The sequence below is a fragment of the Homarus americanus genome, unplaced genomic scaffold (assembly GCF_018991925.1).
Source record: "Homarus americanus isolate GMGI-L3 unplaced genomic scaffold, GMGI_Hamer_2.0 scaffold57980, whole genome shotgun sequence".
Taxonomy (NCBI): Eukaryota; Metazoa; Arthropoda; class Malacostraca; order Decapoda; family Nephropidae; genus Homarus; species Homarus americanus.
This window is the reverse complement of record NW_024716703.1, coordinates 23,750,916-23,758,415: the sequence shown is the minus strand read 5'-3', so window position 1 is coordinate 23,758,415 and position 7,500 is coordinate 23,750,916.

Here is a 7,500-nt window from a genome sequence, read left to right as displayed (position 1 = left end):
GAAGAGAAAAAAAAAACTCTGGTAGATTATTTGACGTTGGGGTCTTCTCCTTTTCACTTTCTCTTCACTTTCTCTTGTGCTTCTCTCTGTCTTTGTTACCGGTTGTGTTATGTATGGTAGGCGAGGAAGGAGGGCGAGAGCAGGAAGGAAAGCGGAAGAGAGAGAAAGTGATAAAGAAAATGTATAAAGAGTGAGAGAGAGAGAGATAGGTCTGGCCTGGAGAAGAGTGGGAGGAATTAAGAGAGAGGAAAGAAAGAGAGAAATAGGAAGAGAAAGAGAGGCGGGGAGATGATGGTGGGAGAGATAGAGGGAGAAGAGAGAGAGAGAGAGAGAGAGAGAGAGAGAGAGAGAGAGAGAGAGAGAGAGATGCGAGACTCTTGCATTTAAGAGGAGAAGGAAAGAAGAGAATTATGGATAAGAGAGGGCAGAAAATACACTGACCGGCTGTGAAGAGATAAAGAGAGAAAGAGGAAGTAGGAAGGAGATAATAAGACTCTTTATGTATAGGGGTAGAGAAAGGAGAGTAAAGGAGAGAAGAAGAGAGAAAGAAAACTCTCAATTCCCTTAACTGCGATAACTTGAGTTCCTGAGTACAATAGCATTATACTCAACGACATACAGGCCATCGTCTTGAGAAGATTACGGTATCGTACTCAAGGAATTGAATCGTTGTACTCAAGGGTTTGGATTACTACTCAATGGACTAATTCAGTATTATCGGGAGTTTAGATATCGTACTCAAGGGGTCAAGTATTGGCGGAAGATAAAATAGAGTACAGGAAGGGAAACAGAAAATGAGAGATAACGGAAACTAGTGGCAATAGGAAAGAGAGAGAGAGAGAGAGAGAGAGAGAGAGAGAGAGAGAGAGAGAGAGAGAGAGAGAGAGAGAGAGAGATTTAAATCGGAGGAGAAAGGAAATAGCAACCGAGAACTCTGACTGTAAGTGATAGGAAAAAAAAAGAGAGGAACTGTCCAGGAAAGTAGAGAGAAAGTACTGAGGACGACTGAGAAAGTAGCAAAAGTTTAGGGGGTGAAAGAGAAGAAAAATATACGAGGCAAAACTAAAAAGTTTGACTTAAAAGTATAAGGAACTTTCGGATAAGTTTAGTGATGTTGGAAACTTTTAAAATTGACTGTCTTTTGTTATTGTTGGCGTATTTGATTCTTTATATAATTATACATATATCTATAACACTATCTTGTTTTCATTTGTTTTGGTATAATTTATTAATTTGTTTATTCACTTAATCAATTTAGTTATTTTATGATTTACTCAAATATTTAATTACTTAATGACTTACTTATTGAACACTTAATACTCATTTATGTCAATTCCTTATATTTTACCTTCTTACTTATTTACTCACTTATTACGATACTTATATATTGAGCAATTTACCTATTTATTCATCTTTTTTACTCGATTGACATTCACTCAACAATTTTACCATTTTTTTTATTAATAAAGACAATAATGAAATAAAGTGTCTCTTCACATCACCCCGACGAGACAACTCTCTCTCTCTCTCTCTCTCTCTCTCTCTCTCTCGTAAATATGTAACTGAATTATGATCATTGAAAATCATGAACTCTAAAATCGTTGATATTCGTTAAAAATAACTAAAACTACTAAAAAAATTAAATAAAAAATAGATTCGTCGACACTCTCAAACAACAATGTCCAATTCAGATTATTAAAAACACTCAATTTTTTGCTGCCATTCTGTTGTCATTTCACCTTTTTTAAAATCTGGTAACATTGTACAAATTCCAATTATATCGTTTTCAGCTATGTTTTGTTTCCTATGTACGAAAGTTTTATTGAATTAGTATAGACGGTGACTAAACTCTGAGCACCTGTTTGGTCTAGGACAGGTAATATTAATTTCTGGCTCATCTGTTGCCTATAATACTGGATGTAACGATAAACATTACCCTCACAGGTATTGTATGAACATCACCAGGTACTAGATGCCTCACAAACATTAATATAACTAACCTTAGTGATGTATTATCTCTAAGACAACTACTGTATAAAACTCCCATATTATAAACTTAAGATATTAACAAAAATTCCGTATAAGATATATATATGTGTGTACATTAACCTCTACGATATTATATTACGTTTAGGTTAGGTTAGGTTAGGTTAGGTTAGGTCTCCCCCAGTCAGATGATGGTGGCGCAGGTGGTGGTGGTGATGATTCAAGCGACTTCCCTCACACGACCCGGCGATGCCTTCTCTACCCCATGAGACCCACCGCCACCGCCACAGCTTTAAGGGAAGGTTAGGCTGTATGTCTTGTCCATGAGGAGACAACCTTAAGAAATACTCACCAGAGACACACAAAAGACGCTGTCACCATCAACTTCCTAACCTAACCTATCCTCACCTAACCTGACCCAACCTAACCTGACCCAACCTAACCTGACCCAACCTAACCTGACCCAACCTAACCTAAACTAGATTTATACGTCTATAATTTTATGTACTCTGGTCTGTACTCTTATTAATAACAGTTGCAAAGTGAATGTAATATTACCTGGTGGCGTGACGCGACAAGCCTTCAGCTAATGGACGTTTTCGTTCAGATAGAATTTCAAATTGGAGAAGTTCATCCTGCTAATGAAATTCCTTTCTCTGTCGCTTCTCTTTTCGAGGCAGTGAGCAGAGAGGAAGAAGAGTGGGTTATGGAGTGGGGGAGAGGGAGAGGAGTGGGTTGTAGAGTGGGGTAGAGGGAGAGGAGTGGGTTGTAGAGTGAGGGAGAGGGAGAGGAGGGCTGGGGGAGTGAGGGAGAGGGAGGGTTGTAGAGGAGGGGAGAGGGGAGAGGAGGGTTGTGGAGTGGGGAGAGAGGGAGAGGTGCAGAGTGGGGGAGAGGGGAGAGGAGTGGGTTGTAGAGTGGGGGAGAGGGAGGAGGGGTTGTAGAGAGGGAGAGAGGGAGGAGGGGAGGGAGGGGAGAGGGAGAGTTGTGGGAGTGGGGAGAGGGAGAGGAGGGTTGTAGAGTGAGGGGAGAGGGAGAGGAGGGGTTGGGGAGTGGGGGAGAGGGAGAGGAGGGCAGAGTGGGGAGAGGGAGAGGAGGGGTTGTGGAGAGTGGGGGAGAGGAGAGAGGGGTTGTGGAGTGAGGGAGAGGTGGGTTGTGGAGTGGGAGAGGAGGAGGGTGTAGAGTGGGGAGAGGGAGAGAAGTGGGTTGTAGAGTGAGGGAGAGGAGAGGAGGTTGTAGAGTGGGGAGAGGGAGAGAGAAGAGGGAGAGTGGGTTGTGGAGCGGAGGAATCATAGAAGATAGTCCAAGAGAAATATTAAAGGAACGAGTGAGATTAAATTAATATATTATGACCTCATCACGTCCCGTTACAGTAAATACATTTAATGAAATTTTACACATGAAATAGAAATTTTCTCCTCGTATTGAACTTTAAGCTTATAATAAACTAATAAACTACGTGTATTTCATAAAGCAATTAACTAGAACCAATTATATGAAATGAAAATGTTTGGTGTTATAACTTGAATCAATATGTTAAAAGATTGTTTGATGAGATTTTAAACAAATCAAATTTTTAGAAACCGATTTTTTTTAAGCTAATTTATTTATTTTTTCAGGGGATTTAGAACCGATTTTTTTTAGGCAATTATTTTTCAGGGGATTTAGAAATTGATGAGTTAAGTTGCTTTAGATGTTTAGTCTAACGTCTATTGACACAAATAAACGGTAATAGGTTGTGGATTATTTGCTATTAAAATTATAGTATTTAACGATGCAAAAAAGATCCTCACGCACGAAAAACTTCCATCAGGCGTGACATTAAACGTACATGTGTGTGTGTGTGTGTATGTGTGTGTGTGTACATTAGATCGAGGACTAAACAAACAGACGGAGATGGAAGAAAGAACTGGATCGCTAAATAAGGAAATAAGGAGAGACAAAAGAAGAAAGATTGAAAGAAAATATAAGAGATTGGAAGGAAGAATTAAAAGCGAAAAGGGAGAAAGAAAGAATGAATGAAAAAAAAAGAGAAAAGAGGCTAAGGAAGGAGAGAACGATATAGACAGACAGAGAGACATAGAGAGACAGAGAGAGAGAGATACAGAGAGAGCTTAAAACATCTCTACCAACAAGGAGTTTTATTTCTACTCCTCCCGGGCGCCATATACTGTACTATAAAACACTCCTTTTCGTTTCTCGAGGCGCGGAGTATGAAGAGCAGCCCCACTCACCTGAATAATGAAGGGTGGAAACAAAAATCCTTAAGAAGAACAAAAAAAATGAAGAGTCATATTTTTTCTCTACCATAGATGACGTGAGAAGTGAGAGAGAGAAGTTAAAGATGAGGGAAAAAAGTATGAATGAAGGAATTAAAAAATGGTAGAGGGAACTGGGAATACATAGAGATTAAAATTGAAGTGATACAATGTTAACTAAATTGGTGTAGCAGTCAGTCAGTTAGTCAGGAGTAGGTAAGAGTTGGTGTTATTGATCAAGTGATTGTTTTCATTGTATCTAAGCTACAAGGCGCTGATCATGTTACCTGTGTCTAGTTGATTGAGAATTATCCACCCTGATCCATTCTCGGGGACACACTTATACGTTCACACACACACACACACACACACACACACACACACACACACACACACACACACACACACACACACATACACACACACACACACACACACACACACACACATACACAACATCAACTCGTTTTACACATAAGTGATTCTGACTTTCATCTCATCTTTAGACAATCTTTCGCCTCTGTTTCAGGTCTCGGGATATGCCATCGAGATTGGATTGTTTTCACCGCCGCTGACTTTTTTTTTCAACTCTAAATGGGAATGTGTTTTTTTTTTATTTCTATTAGAGGAGGTTGGAGGAGAGGCTACCATGAAAGGGCGTACAATAACAGGCGGGAAAGTGGCTATCAAATTACGTTTTCACTTAACTAAAATGATCGAACGACAATGATAAAGGAAAACAAACTAATTTTTTTGGGGAGTACGTTAAAATTAGATCTCCCTCCAGAGCATATTTTACCCAAGGATTAAATATCTCAGTGTTAGTTCAGGAAGTAGATTAGATTAGGTTAGGTTGGGTTAAGTTAGGTTTGGTTAGTTAAGACTAGTTAGGTTAGGTTAGTGTTTAATGTGTTTACATCTATTAGAACATTAACACCTTCACAACTTACTAACATTCACGTTAATAACACTTCTTCGTCCATATGAGTTCAACCTTCCTAAAGAATATTTCACTGTTGTGTTGCGTCATACATTATTTCACTGTTGTGTTGCGTCATGCATTATTTCACTGTTGTGTTGCGTCATACATTATTTCACTGTTGTGTTTCATCATATATTATTTCACTGTTGTGTTGCGTCATACACATTACCCAAATTATAGTCACATTCGGACACCGTGATTCATGGGTTACGTATCATGAGGTTTGCTACAATGATTAATGGACTCAGTTGAAACACAAACCTAAAGCAGAGGTGATGACCGTGAGAAGCAACACACCTGCTGGTCCCCTTGAGCGTGAAGCTGCCAACACAAGTCTCTGTTCAGGTTGTCTCCCAGATGAAAGATGATGATGACAGTAGTGATGATGATGATGATGATAGTGTGATGATAGTAATGGTAATGATGATGAAAGTATGATGATGATGATGATGATGACTGACACTACACCATTATGTCCAGTTTAATCATAACAATTCGTATGGAAGGAATGAGACATGGGTGGAGAGAAACCTAACCTAACCTAACCTAACCTAACCTAACCTAACCAAGGCCTGGCTGACGGTCTCTCTCTTAACCTCAAGTTCAGTATTTTATTTCGGCTCCTCAACACACAAACGATGGGACTTAAGACAAATAAGATTACCAGCACTGAGTTTACAGGTCACGAGGGCGAGTTCACTCTGATGTTAATCTAATTGTAGAATGTAAATTGAGTCTCAAGTTCTCTGTTAAAAAAAAAAAGAGGAGAAATCTTGGTCCTAAAGCAGTGTTAGAGGAAATATTTTTAGCTGAGTAAAACATATAACTATTTTATTCTCGTTTCTTAATATTTACTAATAAAATATGCACAGATGATGTTTAGTAATATCAGTATAGCTATATAAATCACGAATGTACCAAAAATATATCGTGGAATATATGCGGTATATTTGTCGTATGAACATTACAGTAACATGACTGACTCGGCTTCAGGTTCTTATGAATTATTGACAATGTCCTCCGATTGTGTCGATGCTTACAGGTAAAAAGCAATACCCTGAACCTTTCTCTATAAAATCCATGTGTAATAATTCAGCAATTCAGCTCTCACATTACTGAGTTAAAATGGTGCACACACACACACACACACACACACACACACACACACACACACACACACACACGCACACACACACTACAGATGTACAGTACAAATGCAACCTTTATTAAATCGCCTTCGAGTATCGTTGTAAGATTAAGTATTTATTCGCAATCTGTATTAATACTGTAAATTCGATAAACCAGTAATCCGCCTTGTGTAGACTCTCTCTTAACTACGATTAGGTGAACAATTTAACTTGCTTATCGACCAGGACTATAGCCACAATATTCACTATAATCTCTTGAGTCACGGCACTATCATCAACCAGGATTATAGCCACAACATTCACTATAAACTCTGAGTCACGACACTATCATCAACCAGGATTATAGCCACAACATTCACTATAATCTCTGGGCCACGGCACTATCATCAACCAGGATTATAGCCACAACATTCACTATAATCTCTGGGCCACGGCACTATCATCAACCAGGATTATAGCCACAACATTCACTATAATCTCTGGGCCACGGCACTATCATCAACCAGGATTATAGCCACAACATTCACTATAATCTCTGGGCCACGGCACTATTATTTACACCGGGAGTTTCGATTTCCCTGCAGCCTGGAGTGTGCTGTGTTCTATCCGTCATTGCCAAGGTAACAGCAGCTCACACGTCTGGCTGGATACTCTGCAAGTGACCCAATAAACTACAGGCGCGTGAAGCTATTTTCTCAGTGTTTATTTTCTGTGTGTGTGTGTGTGTGTGTGTGTGTGTGTGTGTGTGTGCGTGTGTGTGCGTGTTATTTAATTTTTGAAGGCTTCATATTAAGGGTTTAATGTTGGATTAAAATTTTGTGTACGTAAGTGTTTGAAAAAAAGATTTAAAGTGAGTGTATGGGGCTAAAAATGTTTACCTGAGTATAAACTTGTACAAAAATTTACATGTGTTGGGAAATCGTACGTTTGTTACTTCAGGAATTTGAAGTTAGCATGCCACTGATTTTTATTCTTGATTATTATTATTATTATTATTATTATTATTATTATTATTATTATTATTATTATTATTATTATTATTATTATTATTATTATTATTATTATTATTATTATTATTATTATTATTATTATTATTAAACGTATCAAAGTACCAGCTGAAGAACCATTT